The 16,559-nt window shown below is 40.4% G+C and overlaps 1 pseudogene; it reads left to right on the forward strand.

Annotated features, from left to right (window-relative positions):
* The first annotated feature begins 413 nt into the window (after window positions 1-413).
* Window positions 414-15,002, forward strand: LOC139423532 (zinc finger protein ZFP2-like; annotated as a pseudogene).
* The last annotated feature ends 1,557 nt before the right edge of the window (window positions 15,003-16,559 follow it).

The following is a 16,559-nucleotide window of genomic DNA, read 5'->3' on the forward strand; positions in this document are numbered from 1 at the left end:
TACAATAGCTAGCTACTTACTTAGTTTGACTTAATGAAACTGCCTTAAATGTGCTGTATTTAAAAATATATTCTCACTAATCAATCATATTACTGTCTTTGTATGTCTCAATATAATACTATTATTGAATTAAATCAATTTAAAATAATGTTTGTCTGAAAATACAATATGATCCTCAACTGCGTTTCCCCTCCAGTCAGCAGAAGGCGAAATGCGTCTTTCAGGCGACGCTGCCAGCGTGACGTATAATCTAGTGGACGGGTCTTCAGAAACAGCTCGTCAACCATCTCGGTAGCTTGCTAGCCAACAAAGCCGAAAGATTCAAGCTATTCATACACTTTCGGTGTATATTAGCTACTGTGTTTTAGATACACTTCTGTCGTATCTACTTGATAACCTATTTAATATTACGTTATTTTGTATTAGTCAGCTATAGTATTTGGCTGGTTAAGTTAGCATTAGCCCAGTCGCTAACGATAGCTAGCTAACATCCCCGACCATGAGATCAGTAAACATCTCCCCTCCTGTTAAAGAAGAGGTCTGCTGGAAGGAGAAAGAAGCTCTGAGGCTGAACATTGTCGTGAAAGAGGAGGAGGAGGAAGTCACAGTTAAAGAAGTAGAGGGTGAGGCTGTTACAGTGAAAGAAGAAGAGAAAGACGTTTCAGTGAAAGAAGAGGAAGACTCGTTCAGAGTGAAAGAAGAGGAGGATGTTACTGTGAAAGAAGAGGGTGTAGTTTTTGTAGTGAAGAAGGAAGGGGAGATTACTGTCACATTGAAAGATGAAGAGGTGGCGATAGGAGATCTGATTAACACCAGTAAGTACCGCCTTATATTTGTTTTTAACTTTGGATATTCGGAATTGGCTCGTCAATACCTCTTCAATGGAGGGCCCTAAGATGATGACTGATATGTATAGAATCAGATGACGTAGAGAGCAAGCTACCTCTTGTTTTCTCCGTTCCGTTTCCAAAAAGTGACTAAACATATATATTTGAGAAGGGTCTATCTGCTGACCGCAGACTGGGGGGCATGGCATGTAGTGATTTTCGTGTGGTGATGTTTTACTACACACCGAGCCCCCCAATAGTGCCATGCGAGAGTTGGGTTGGCTACACCAAAGATGATGGATATACTGACAAGATGCCTCTCCGCCCTAACAAGGGGAGTCGTTGTCCACAAAGCGGCACTGTGGTTTCTCTAGCTCCGGCCTACCCTTTCTTTGGATTGGTGGATACTTCTTATTATTGTAATCCATTTTTGTATATTCTGAGGGTTGTTGACATCAACCGCCTATATTCAATGGAGAGATGCAAAGCTACTAGCCTCATGGCATGAATATGCATAACCATCTGGAGACAACTTCTATAGTGTTTTATTAGAACACATCGTTCTATACAGTCCACCTGGTAGAGGTTCATATCTGACAGAGATGAACACACCGTTCTATACAGTCCACCTGGTAGAGGTTCATATCTGACAGAGATGAACACACCGTTCTATATAGTCCACCTGATAGAGGTTCATATCTGACAGAGATGAACACACCGTTCTATACAGTCCACCTGATAGAGGTTCATACCTGACAGAGATGAAAATCTCTGTTAGGAACTTATAAAGAGCGGGAGTCTAAAGCGGCAAAAACTAGGATTGTGTCTTTTGGCTTCTGGACAACAAAATAAAGTTGATATGAAAACCAATAGAAGAGGAGAGAAATGGCATAGCAGTGTGTCCAACAGGTAAATAAGTTGAAATAAATTTGCCCAAATGATATAATTACTCCTGTCTATACATAAATAAATAAAATACTTTACCAGAAAGCATGACGTTGCCACAGAGGAATCAGGGATCATTAGCTTCTTTAAAAAAAATACCTGTGTTTTGTTTCAAATCACAAGCTTGGAGGCTTATGCCTATTTGGGCAGTGCGTGTGGTAATAGGCCTCGCTGATTATTGAGTTGCGGATGTCAGTGAAAAGCATCTCAAATAGGTGTGAAGATAATGTCTCTTGAGTATAATTTAAAATGTTGAGGGAACGGGAGGGTTGTGTGATGAAGATATAGGTGAGTCTCTCTTCAGAATGTCTTTCGCTGGCTTCCACCAATTCTTGCCCCTTCGTTGTTTCATTGTGTGAATTTATTGCCCTTAGATTGAGTTTATTATATCAATTCCCCATTACAAATGTCACCAGTAGTAAATGTACCGTTACTTCCTGTCATTTGGTTACATTCATTTCTGTTAATGCATGTATTAATTTGTAATTTACCGTTGTCATTCTCGGAGTTGAAACAATCTCTGTTCAAAACCTGCTACACTTGTGAGAAATCAGATTTGGTTTATTTCAGAAGCATCATTTACAAGAGTTGTCCATTTTTTCATTGTCTTTTTGTTTGGAGTTCTCCATGTGAGCAATGAGCATGTCTGGTTTCTCTGACCTGATAATGTTGAGGGGGCGCGTGTCTGGTTTCTCTGACCTGATAATGTTGAGGGAGCGCCCACTTGAGCATAGAACTACTTGGCCTGCTATGCTGAAATGTAGGAAGTGTTGTTGTTTTTTTACATCCAAGACAAAATGTCACTCAACCAGAATCATATGAACTACTATATCATGTCTGCATTATAAATAGTCTATCACTAGTTAACTGAAATACTTACCACTCTTGGCTTTTGGCAAAGGACCAACACAGTCCACCAGAACCCTGCTGAAAGGTTTGTCAAAAGCAGGAATAGGCTGCAAAGGTGCAACTGGAACAGCTTGTTTTGGTTTACCTGTCCTCTGGCAAACACCACAGGATTTACAATGAGCCACAACATCCTGTTTCAGGCGTCTTGTTGACCCCAAGATGGCCTGCCATACTACCATCGTGAGCCAACCTCAGTATTTCTTGTCCCCAAGATGGCCTGCCATACTACCATCGTGAGCCAACCTCAGTATTTCTTGTCAAAGCGCAACTGGAACAACAATTTGCTATAAACTGTGCCAATCGTCTTGCCCAGAAGTGGCGCGAGAACACAATTTCCTCATTAGAGCGCCGTTTCCTCGTTAGAATGCCATATCTGTCACAATTACCAACACGAACTTCATAAAACTCTTCTTCTGGGTGTATCTCAGCAAAAAGAGGGGAGAGGGAAACATCTTTACTCTGTTCAGCAATCAGCTGCTTCCTAGACATCCAAGTGCCAACTGTAGGGATCCTCTCTTCATTCAGATGTTCTACAAACTCTCACCTTTGGGGTTTTCGAAGGAGAGGTAAACTCAGAAGGTTTATGAAATCAGGATCACCCATAAACGTCTCAGACAGAATGACCATGGTGGGATCGCTGACATCCTCAACACTAGACGTGCTCCCGGCCAATTTCTTAGACAGAGCACGTGTAACGGCACATGCTGGGATCACTTTAGGGTACTTTTCTGATAAACCATCAGGTTCCTCAATTCTGGGTTCCTTACAAACGACAGGATTTGGCACAACCTTCCCTCCAGCCAAATACTTTTCCAATTTGAATGAGACCCCCTTCACCAGTAGGCTAGGCTTCACTCCAACGACAACGAAATGAGAAATGTTTTAAGGTTATACCAAGGCACATTTTGCTATTTAATTTTGAATTGTAAGACCAATGGAAGTATCAACAAAAAATATTCAAATGATTTATGTCAAAAATGTATTAGGCCATACTGCTATAACCCATAGTAACACATTGGATAACATTCACAATATGGAACAACATAGTAACTAGAGGTCAACCGAATATCATTTTTCAACGCCGATACCGATTTTTGGAGGACCAAAAAAAGCCGATACCGATTTAATAGGCCGATTTAAAAAAAAATAAAAAAATTTAAAGTACATTTTTTTTAAATTAAAATGTTTAATTTGTAATAATGACAATTACAACAATACTGAATGAACACTTATTTTTAACTTAATACATCAATAAAATCAATTTAGCCTCAAATAAATAATGAAACGGGTTCAATTTGATTTGAATAATTCAAAAACAAAGTGTTGGAGAAGAAAGTAAAAGTGCAATATGTGCCATGTAAGAAAGCTAACGTTTAAGTTCCTTGCTTAGAACATAAGAACATATGAAAGCTGGTGGTTCCTTTTAACATGATTCTTCAATATTACCAGGCAAGAAGTTTTAGGTTGTAGTTATTATAGGAATTATAGGACTATTTCTCTCTATATGATTTGTATTTCATATACAGTGGGGCAAAAAAGTATTTAGTCAGCCACCAATTGTGCAAGTTCTCCTGTAATTTTCATCATAGGTACACTTCAACTATGACAGACAAAATGAAAAAAATCACATTGTAGGATTTTTAATGAATTTATTTGCACATTATGGTGGAAAATAAGTATTTGGTCAATAACAATAGTTTATCTCAATACTTTGTTACCCTTTGTTGGCAATGACAGAGGTCAAATGTTTTCTGTAAGTCTTCACAAGGTTTTCACACACTGTTGCTGGTATTTTGGCCCATTCCTCCACGCAGATCTCCTCTAGAGCAGTGATGTTTTGGGGCTGTTGCTGGGCAACACAGACTTTCAACTCCCTCCAAAGATTTTCTATGGGGTTGAGATCTGGAGACTGGCTAGGCCACTCCAGGACCTTGAAATGCTTCTTACGAAGCCACTCTTTCGTTGCCCGGGCTGTGTTTGGGATCATTGTCGTGCTGAAAGACCCAGCCACGTTTCATCTTCAATGCCCTTGCTGATGGAAGGAGGTTTTCACTCAAAATCTCATGATACATTCATTCTTTCCTTTACACGGATCAGTCGCCCTGGTCCCTTTGCAGAAAAACAGCCCCAAAGCATGATATTTCCACCCCCATGCTTCACAGGTATGGTATTCTTTGGATGCAACTCAGCATTCTTTGTCCTCCAAACACTACGAGTTTAGTTTTTACCAAAAAGTTATATTTTGGTTTCATCTGACCATATGACATTCTCCCAATCTTCTTCTGGATCATCCAAATACTCTCTAGCAAACTTCAGATGGGCCTGGACATGTACTGGCTTAAGCAGGGGGACACGTCTGTCACTGCAGGATTTGAATCATTTGCCGCGTAGTGCGTTACTGATGGTAGGCTTTGTTACTTTGGTCCCAGCTCTCTGCAGGTCATTCACTAGATCCCCCCGTGTGGTTCTGGGATTTTTGCTTACCGTTCTTGTGATCATTTTGACCCCACGGGGTGAGATCTTGCATGGAGCCCCAGATCGAGGGAGATTATCAGTTGTCTTGTATGTCTTCCATTTCCTAATAATTGCTTGCACAGTTGATTTCTTCAAACCAAGCTGCTTACCTATTGCAGATTCAGTCTTCCCAGCCTGGTGCAGGTCTACAATTTTGTTTCTGGTGTCCTTTGACAGCTCTTTGGTCTTGGCCAAAGTGGAGTTTGGATTGTGACTGTTTGAGGTTGTGAACAAGTGTCTTTTATACTGATAACAAGTTTAAACAGGTGCCATTAATACAGGTAACGAGTGGAGGACAGAGGAGCCTCTTAAAGAAGAAGTTACAGGTCTGTGAGAGCCAGAAATCTTGCTTGTTTGTAGGTGACCAAATACTTATTTTCCACCATAATTTGCAAATAAATTCATTAAAAATCCTACAATGTGATTTTCTGGATTTATTTTCTCATTTTGTCTGTCATAGTTGAAGTGTACCTATGATGAAAATTACAGGCCTCTCTCATCTTTGCTGGCGAAACGCACAAAAGTGCTGTTTGAATGAATACTTACGAGCCTGCTGGTGCCTACCACTGCTCAGTCAGACTGCTCTATCAAATCATAGACTTAATTATAATAAACACACAGAATTACGAGCCTTTGGTCATTAATATGGTAAAATCCGGAAACTATCATCTCGAAAGCAAACTGTTAATTCTTTCAGTGAAATACGGAACCGTTCTGTATTTTGTCTAACGGGTGGCATCCCTAAGTCTAAATATTCCTGTTACATTGCACAACCTTCAATGTTATGTCATAATTATGTAAAATTCTGGGAAATTAGTTCGCAATGAGCCAGGCCGCCCAAACTGTTGCATATACCCCGACTCTGCGTGCAATGAACGCAAGAGAAGTGACACAATTTCACCTGGTAATATTACCGGCTAACCCGGATTTCTTTTAGCTAAATATGCAGATTTAAAAATATATACTTCTGTGTATTGATTTTAAGAAAGGCATTGATGTTTATGGTTAGCTACACGTTGGAGCAACGACAGTCCTTTTTCTTGAATGCGCACCCCATCGATTATATGCAACGCAGGACATGCTAGATAAACTAGTAATATCATCAACCATGTGTAGATAACTATTGATTATAATTGATTGATTGTTTTTTTATAAGATAAGTTTAATGCTAGCTAGCAACTTACCTTGGCTTCTTACTGCATTCGCGTAACAAGCAGGTGGTTAGAGCGTTTGACTAAGGTAGGGGGCAGCATTCTGAATTTTGGATGAAAAGCATGCTCAAATTAAACGGCCTGCTACTCGGGGCCCAGAAGATATGATATGCATATAACTGGTAGATGTGGATAGAAAACACTCTAAAGTTTCCAAAACTGTTAAAATAGTGTCTGTGAATATAACAGAACTGATTTGGCAGGCGAAAACCTGAGAAAAATCCATTCCATAAGTAGTTTTTTTTTGGTTTTGTAGTTTTCTATTCAATGCCATTACAGTATCCATTGACTTAGGACTCCATTTGCAGTTCCTATGCCTTTCACTAGATGTCAAAAGTCTTTAGAAATTGTTTCAGGCTTGTATTCTTATCAATGAGGGAATAAGACCAGTCTGAATGAGTGGACCCTACTGTGTCACAGAGCTTTTTCAAGTGCAAGTGCATTTCTTGTTTACCTTTTTGACGACGTTATTGTCCGGAAATATTATAGATCATTTAGGCTAAAAACAACCTGAGGATTGAATATAAACATCGTTTGACATGTTTCTATGAACTTTACGGATACAATTTGGATTTTTTTGTCTGCCTGTTTTGACTGCGTTTGAGCCTGTGGATTACTGAAGAAAACGTGCAAACAAAACAGGTTTTTTGGATATAAGGAGACTTCAACAAACAAAAGGAACATTTATTGAGTAAATTATGTCTTCTGATTGCCACCATATGAAGATCATCCCTCCAAAGATTTTCTATTGGGTTCAGGTCTGGAGACTGGCTAGGCCACTCCAGGACCTTGAGATGCTTCTTACGGAGCCACTCCTTAGTTGCCCTGGCTGTGTGTTTTGGGTCGTTGTCATGCTGGAAGACCCAGCCACGACCCATCTTCAATGCTCTTACTGAGGGAAGGTTAGTTTGTTGGCCAAGATCTTGCGATACATGGCCCCATCCATCCTCCCCTCAATACGATGCAGTCGTCCTGTCCCCTTTGCAGAAAAGCATCCCCAAAGAATGATGTTTCCACCTCCATGCTTCATGTTTGGGATGGTGTTCTTGGGGTTGTACTCATCCTTCTTCTTCCTCCAAACACGGCGAGTGGAGTTCCGACCAAAACGCTATTTTCTCTCATCAGACCACATGACCTTCTCCCATTCCTCCTCTGGATCATCCAGATGGTCATTGGCAAACTTCAGACGGGCCTGCACATGCGCTGGCTTGAGCAGGGGGACCTTGCGTGCGCTGCAGGATTCTAATCCATGACGGCGTAGTGTGTTACTAATGGTTTTCTTTGAGACTGTGGTCCCAGCTCTCTTCAGGTCATTGACCAGGTCCTGCTGTGTAGTTCTGGGCTGATCCCTCACCTTCCTCATGATCATTGATGCCCCACGAGGTGAGATCTTGCATGGAGCCCCAGACCGAGGGTGATTGACCGTCATCTTGAACTTCTTCCATTTTCTAATAATTGCGCCAACAGTTGTTGCCTTCTCACCAAGCTGTTTGCCTATTGTCCTGTAGCCCATCCCAACCTTGTGCAGGTCTACAATTTTATCCCTGATGTCCTTACACAGCTCTCTGGTCTTGGCCATTGTGGAGAGGTTGGAGTCTGTTTGATTGAGTGTGTGGACAGGTAACGAGTTCAAACAGGTGCAGTTAATACAGGTAATGAGTGGAGAACAGGAGGGCTTCTTAAAGAAAAACTAACAGGTCTGTGAGAGACGGAATTCTTATTGGTTGGTAGGTGATCAAATACTTATGTCATGCAATAAAATGCCAATTCATTACTTAAAAATCATACAATGTGATTTTCTGGATTTTTGTTTTAGATTCCGTCTCTCACAGTTGAAGTGTACCTATGATAGAAATTACAGACCTCTACACTTTGTAAGTAGGAAAACCTGCAAAATCGGCAGGGTATCAAATACTTGTTCTCCCCACTGTACATGTTATTCAATCATTGCACCCACACTGCTCGCGCGTGCCAACAAGCGTCTGCGTTGCCAGGCGCTAAAATACACGTCCCAGTCTCTGACCTCCCAATATGCTGTCTCATCGTTGTCGGTGGTCAGGCCTACCACTGTTGTGTCATCGGCAAACTTAATGATGATGTTGGAGTCGTGCCTGGCCGTGCAGTCAGGAGTGAACAGGGAGTACAGGACTGGACTGAGCACGCACCCCTTCGTGACCCCTGTGTTGACGATCAGCATGGCGGATGTGTTGTTACCTACCCTTACCACCAGGAGCAGCCCCTCAGGAAGTCCAGGATCCAGTTGCAGAGGGAGGTGTTTAGTCCCAGGGTCCTTAGTTTTTTTTATGAGCTATGGGTGCAGTATGTTGCTGAACACTGAGCTGTAGTCAATGAATAGCACTCTCACATAGGTGTTCATTTTGTCCAGGTGGGAAAGGGCAGTGTGGAGTGCAATAGAGATTGCATCATCTGTGGATCTGTTAGGGTTGTATGCAAATTGGAGTGGGTCCAGGGTTTCTGGGATGATGGTGGTGATGTGAGCCATGACCAGCCTTTCAAAGCACTTCATGGCTTTAGACGTGAGTGCTACGGGTCGGTAGTAATTTAGGCAGGTTACCTTAGTGTTCTTGGGCACAGGGACTATGGTGGTCTGCTTGAAGCATGTTGGTATTACAGACTCAGACAGGGAGAAGTTGAAAATGTCAGTAAAGACATTTGCCAGTTGGTCAGCGCCATCTGGCCCTGTGGCCTTGTGGATGTTGACTCTGTTTAAAGGTCTTACTCACATCGGCTGTGGAGTGCCTGATCACACAGTTGTCCGGAACAGCTGATGCTCTAATGCATGCTTCAGTGTTACTTGCCTTGAAGTGAACATAGAAGTGATTTAGCTCACCTGGTAGGCTTGTGTCACTGGACAGCTCGCGGCTGTGCTTCCCTTTGTAGTCTGTAATGGATTGCAAGCCCTGCCGCATCCGACAAGCATCGGAGCCGGTGTAGTACGATTCATTCTTAGACCTGTATTTATGCTTTGCCTGTTTGGTGGTTCGTCGGAGGGCATAGCAGGATTTCTTATAAGCTTCCGGGTTAGAGTCCCGCTCCTTGAAAGCGGCAGCTCTACCCTTTAGCTCAGTGCAGATGTTGCCTGTAATCCATGGCTTCTGTTTGAGGTATGTACGTATGGTCACTGTGGGGACGACGTCATTGATGCACTTATTGATGAACCCAGTGACTGATGTGGTGTGCTCCTCAGTGCAATCGGAAGAATCCCGGAACATATTCCAGTCTGCTAGCAAAACAGTCCTGTAGTTTGACAACTCTTTTTTTTATTGACCAAGTCATTGGTGCTTCCAGCTTTAGTTTTTTCTTGTAAGCAGGAATCAGGAGGATAGAATTATGGCCAAATTTGCCAAATGGAGGGCAAGGGAGAGCTTTGTCTCTGTGTGTGGAGTAAAGGTGGTCTAGAGTTTTGTGACATGCTGGTAGAAATCACGAAAAAACTGATTTTAGTTTCCCGGCATTAAAGTCCCCGACCACAAGGAGCGCCGCCTCTGGACGAGTGTTGTCCTGTTTACTTTTGGCCATATACAGCTCATTGAGTACTGTCTTAGTGTCAGCATCGGTTTGTGGTGCTATATAGACAGCTACGAAAAATAGAGATAACTCTCTTGGTAAATAGTGTGGTCTACAGCTTATCATGAGGTTCTCTACCTCAGGCGAACAAAACCTTGAAACTTCCTTAGATTTTGTGCACCAGCTGTTGTTTACAAATATATATATATATATATATAGTGGCAAGAAAAGTATGTGAACCCTTTGGAATTACCTGTATTTCTGCTTAAATTGATCATAAAATTTGATCTGATCTTCATCTATGTCACAACAATAGACAAACACAGTCTGTTTAAACTAATAACAAACACACAATTATACATTTTCATGTCTTTTATTAAACACACTGTGTAAACATTCACAGTGCAAGGGTGGGAAAAGTATGTGAACCCTTGGATTTAATAACTGGCTGACCCTCTTTTGGCAGCAATAACCTCAACCAAACGTTTTCTGTAGTTGCGGACCAGACCTGCACAATGGACAGGAAGAATTTTGGACCATTCCTCTTTACAAAACTGTTTCAGTTCAGCAATATTCTTGGGATGTCTGGTGTGAACCGCTCTCTTGAGGTCATACCACTGCATCTCAATTGGGTTGAGGTCAGCACTTTGCCTGGGCCACTCCAGGAGCTTTTTTCTGTTGAAGCCATTCTGTTGTTGATTTACTTTTGTGTTTTGGGTTGTTGTCCTGATGCATCACCCAAGTTATGGGTCCTTCAGTAGGTCTATGTTATTTTTTGGTGAAGTTATAGGCCAATTTGTTAAACACTTAGTGTACAAACCAGAGGTCGACCGATTAATCGGAATGGCCGATTTCAGGTTTTCATAACAATCGGAAATCGGTATTTTTGGACGCCGATTTTGCCGATTTAAAAAAAATAAATAATAATAATACATTTAAAAAAATTTTTTTTTACACCTTTAATTCATCTTTATTTAACTAGGCAAGTCAGTTCAGAACACATTCTTATTTTCAATGATGGCCTAGGAACGGTGGGTTAACCTCTTAAATCTAGGGGGCAGAATTTTCACTTTTGGATAAATAGTGTGCCCAATTTCAACTTCCTGCTACTCATGCCAAGAATATAAGATATGCATATTATTCATAGATTTGGATAGAAAACACTGAAGTTTCTAAAACTGTTTGAATCATGTCTGTGAGTATAACAGAACTTATGTAGCAGGCAAAACCCAGAGGACTAACTGTTCAGATTTTTTTTTTTCCCTCTGTTCCCTATATTGTCTTTGCCATTGGATATTTAATAGGAAACTATTTTCAGTTCCTACCGCTTCCACTGGATGTCGCCAGTCTTTGGAATATGGTTGAGGTTATTCCTTTGTGCTATGAAGAAGTAGGCCAACTCGGACCTGGGGACACTTTTGTGAGTTGCGCAAGACGTGAAAAGCAGTGCTGGTTTCTTTTCTTTCCTGTATTGAATACAGATTGCCCAGTCTACAATTTGATTGATTATTAACCTTTAAAAATACCTAACGTTGTATTACAAAAGTAGTTTGAAATATTTTGGCAAAGTTTATAGGCAATTTTTAAAATATTTTGTAGTGACGTTGCGTTTTTGTAAGCTGTTTTTTTCTGGATCAAACACGCTTTATAAATGGAAATTTTCAATATATATGAACGGAATTAATCGAACAAAAGGACCAATTGTGATGTTTATGGGACATATTGGAGTGCCAACAAAAGAAGCTTGTCAAAGGTAATGCATATTTAAAATTTTATTTCAGCGTTTTGTGTAGCGCCTGCTATGCTAGCTCCTTTGTTTACTGCTGGTGCAGATGTTGCAGGCTATCAGATAACAGCTACTTATGCTTTCGCCGAAAAGCATTTTTAAAATCTGACATGTTGGCTGGATTCACAACGAGTGTAGCTTTAATTAAGTATCTTACATCTGGCGCTCTGCATTTCCCCCAGCAATTGGTCAGTTGAGACGCTAGCGTCTCCCCTATCCATAAGAGGTTTTAACTGCCACTTTCAGGGGCAGATAGACAGATTTTCACCGGGTCAGCTCGGGGGATCCAATCTTGCAACCTTACAGTTAACTAGTCCAACGCAATAACGACCGTTGCACTCCACAAGGAGACTGACTGCCTGTTACGTGAATGCAGTAAGCCAAGGTAAGTTGCTAGCTAGCATTAAACTTATCTTATAAAAAACAATCAATCAATCATAATCACTAGTTAATTACACATGGTTGATGATATTACTAGATATTATCTAGCGTGTCCTGCATTGCGTATAATCTGACTGAGTATACAAGCATACAAGTATCTAAGTATCTGGCTGAGCGGTGGTAGGCAGAAGCAGGCGCGTAAACATTCATTCAAACAACACTTTAGTGCGTTTTGCCAGCAGCTCATCATTGTGCGTCAAGCATTGCACTGTTTATGACTTCAAACCTATCAACTCCCGAGATGAGGCTGGTGTGACCGAAGTGAAATGGCTGGCTAGTTAGTGTGCGCTAATAGCGTTTCAAACGTCACTCGCTCCGAGCCTTGGGGTGGTTGTTTCCCTTGCTCTGCATGAGTAACACTGCTTCGAGGGTTGTTGTCGTTGTGTTCCTGGTTCGAGCCCAGGGAGGAGCGAGGAGAGGGACGGAAGCTATACTGTTACACTGGTAATACTAAAGTGCCTATAAGAACATCCAATAGTCAAAGGTTAATGAAATACAAATGGTATAGAGGGAAATAGTCCTACAATTTCTATAATAACTACAACCTAAAACTTCTTACCTGGGAATATTGAAGACTCATGTTAAAAGGAACCACCAGCTTTCATATGTTCTCATGTTCTGAGCAAGGAACTGAAATGTTAGCTTTCTTACATAGCACATATTGCACTTTTACTTTCTTCTCCAACACTTTGTTTTTGCATTATTTAAACCAAATTGAACATGTTTCATTATTTATTTGAGGCTAAATTGATTTTATTGATGTATTATATTAAGTTAAAATAATGGTTCATTCAGTATCGTTGTAATTGTCATTTATTACAAATACATTTTTAAAAACCGGCCGATTTTAGTCGGTATCGGCTTTTTTGGGCCTCAAATAATCTGTATCGGCGTTGAAAAATCATAATCGGTCGACCTCTAGTACCCACCCTCATTGTCAGGATAATGGCAAAGCTAACCAAAGAAAATTTTACTGGTTGAAGTGTTTAATGTATAAAGCAATTGATTTGTGACAATAACACAAACATATTAAGCAGGAGATTCAAGCGAGCCTTACAATTATAATCCAAAAAAAATGTGAAATGCACTCATAAGCAACCTGGAAATGGAGGCTATTTTTGCAGTGAGTGTCCTTGAGTAGCACTCCTGATCTTGCGCTGATAGTGAGCTGTAATATTCAGAATACATTGTGAAAACTAAAATCTTCGCTCACCATTTTTGCTCAAGGCTACATCAATAACTATCTGTTTCCTCAAAAGCAGGGAAGTGTTTCTGCAATCAAATTGTTTGTGCATCGGCCCCACGCCGCAATTTTAGCAAACAGAAAGGGCTTATATTGGAGACCAAAAATCATCTGGCACAATGCTTAGGATTTCAACAACTTTAACTTATTTCTAGTTACCATTAATGTGAAAACAAGACAACATATGATTGTTGCTATCTTGACTGTCTTAATTGTCAAATAATTTAACAGAAGTCAATTGTTGTACAATTTCATGGGTATGCTCTGGGCATCACCTTTCACCTCAAATAAACAGTGGATTTCTTCTGTTGTGGGCCTTTTTAACCATCTGTCTGACTTTGTCATTCATACAGGAGAGAGACGGGACTATCGTGGATCCTCTGGGGAGTCTCAACATCATCATGAAGCTGAAGGGGGAGAGAAGAATCTCTCCGGATCAGAACTCCTGAAGAAACACCAGCAGAGACCCACAGGGAATAAATATTTCTGCAAATCTACATCAGAACTTAAAATACACCCGCGAGTACACACAGGAGAGAAAGCTCACCACTGTTTTGATTGTGGGAAGAGTTACTCAAGATCAGATGCACTTAAAGTACACCTGAGAATTCACACTGGAGAGAAACCTTTTGGCTGTGATCAATGTGGGAAGAGTTTTACTCAACCAAACAGCCTGATAGTACACCAGCGGACACACACAGGAGAGAAACCTTATGGCTGTGATCAATGTGGGAAGAAATTTACTGTGTCAAACTCCTTGATAGTGCACCAGAGAATACACACAGGAGAGAAACCTTATAGCTGTCGTCAATGTGGGAAGAGTTTTACTCAACCAAACAGCCTGAAAGTACACCAGCGGACACACACAGGAAATAAATCTTATGGCTGTGATCAATGTGGGAAGAAATTTACTGTGTCAAACTCCTTGATCGTGCACCAGAGAATACACACAGGAGAGAATCTTTACCATTGTTCAGATTGTGGGAAAAGCTTTTCAACATCATGGTCATTGAAGGTGCACCATAGAACACACACAGGAGAGAAACCTTATGGCTGTGATCAATGTGGGAAGAAATTTACTGTGTCGAACTCCTTGATAGTGCACCAGAGAATACACACAGGAGAGAAATCTTATAGCTGTAGTCAATGTGGGAAGAGTTTTACTCAACCAGATAGCCTGATAGTACACCAGCGGACACACACAGGAGAGAAACCTTATAGCTGTTATCAATGTGGGAAGAAATTTACTGTGTCGAACTCCTTGACAGTGCACCAGAGAATACACACAGGAGAGAAACCTTTTAGCTGTCAATGTGGGAAGAGTTGTACCACATCTAGCCAACTAATTGTACACCAGAGAACACACACAGGAGAGAAACCCTATAGCTGTGATCAATGTGGGAAGAGTTTTGGTACATCTGGCTGTCTAACGACACACCAGAGAACACACACAGGAGAGAAACCTTATAGCTGTAGTAAATGTGGGAAGAGTTTTACTCACTTTAGCAGCCTGATAGTACACCAGCGGACACACACAGGAGAGAAACCTTTTAGCTGTGATCAATGTGGAAAGAGTTTTACTACATCTGGATATCTGACTATACACCAGAGAACACACACAGGTGGACAAACTTTGTAGCTGTGATCAATGTGACAAGAGATTCAAAGCCCGATGTCCAATATACATTCGGTTGAAAGTGAAAGTTGAGATGTTTTTCTGGTCATTTTTTTTAAAATACTTGAAAACAACTTAATTTTAATGTACTTGCAGCCTATACACAAGGACACAATATAATACATTAGTCTATAATCAATTTTATTAACAATCCTACATCACTCCAGTATTTCATGACAACATTCAAGTGCTAATTGTCTTTATTCCACTACTGAAGAAGCATGACTCAAATCACCTACTCATATTTCAAACATTGTCTGACAAAATATATTTTAAAAATCATTATTCCATGCCTCACCACTAAGTGAATTATTGCCAATATATATATTAACAAATGAGTGTACATTTGGTTTTGATAATTCATATTTACAATTCATGTAACATTTAGTAGTCATTTATGCAACCAACTGACACTTTTTGGGTACAATTATATTGATTTCTTGCCCTTCTTTTAGAATATCAGGAATCATTCTCAGATGTGCCAACCCAAATGTACTAGAGCATGACATTGGGGACTGGGCCCCGATCCAACAACATGCCTATAGAGTGAACCCTGAAAAGAGAGAGAAGCTCTGCATTGAGGTGGAAAGTTACTACGAATATTGCAGGAGTTTCCTCTTGAAATCAGACATTAAGGAGCTAGTTCTAGAAGCTAGTGAGTTTTCGAAAGGAGAGAGTTCTAGAAGCTAGTGAGTTTTAGGATTCTATAGAAAGAAAAATGGGAAAAAATAATATGAATGTATATTATTATTTAGAAATGTTTTTTCTTGTTTTTAATTGTTGACCGCCAGTAGACACCATGTTTATATTGTTGAATGTGAAGTATTGTAGTTGATTATAATGTGAAATGGAAGTTTTCTGTTGGTGGTGAGAACTTGTCCATCAAACATATAGGATATATTTGTTGTCTTAAGGTGTTACAGGCTTTGTTTTTTTAATGTTTTGAGGTTGGACTTTAGCACATATAGCTCGTTAGCACGTACTGATTGGTGTCACCTCGTTAGTCAGTATGTGTTACACCTGTGCTGGCTTGTCCATCTTGTTAGTGGGAAGGTGTTTCACCTGAGCTGGTCCAGGTTCTATTTAAGAGTGTCTGGCCCAGTACTCCAGTTGTCTTGATAGATGTGGAGAGTCAACACCTTTAGTTGCTTCACCGTTTTGGTTTGCCTCCTGTCTTTAAGTTTGTGGTTTTTCTTTTGTTTCCATCTTGGGCAGATTTAGTGGGTCTCATGGTGGGTGTCTTTTAGTTCCCAGTTGTTGTTACTTGTCAATTTTCAGTGCCCCTCCTAAAAAATCAAGCTTATATTTTTGGGTTGGATATTGCGTCCAATTAATATTTTAATCAATGGCATTTCCTTAGTCTTTCAGTTATTGTTTGTGTACTGAATATTTGTTTATTTTCATAGTAATTTCCTGTGAATCTGTTGTGTTGTAGAAATAAAGCTTGATTTGAACATATTGTGAGACAGAAGAACCCAAT

This window comes from Oncorhynchus clarkii, chromosome 13 (assembly GCF_045791955.1).
Source record: "Oncorhynchus clarkii lewisi isolate Uvic-CL-2024 chromosome 13, UVic_Ocla_1.0, whole genome shotgun sequence".
In the NCBI taxonomy this organism is placed as follows: domain Eukaryota; kingdom Metazoa; phylum Chordata; class Actinopteri; order Salmoniformes; family Salmonidae; genus Oncorhynchus; species Oncorhynchus clarkii.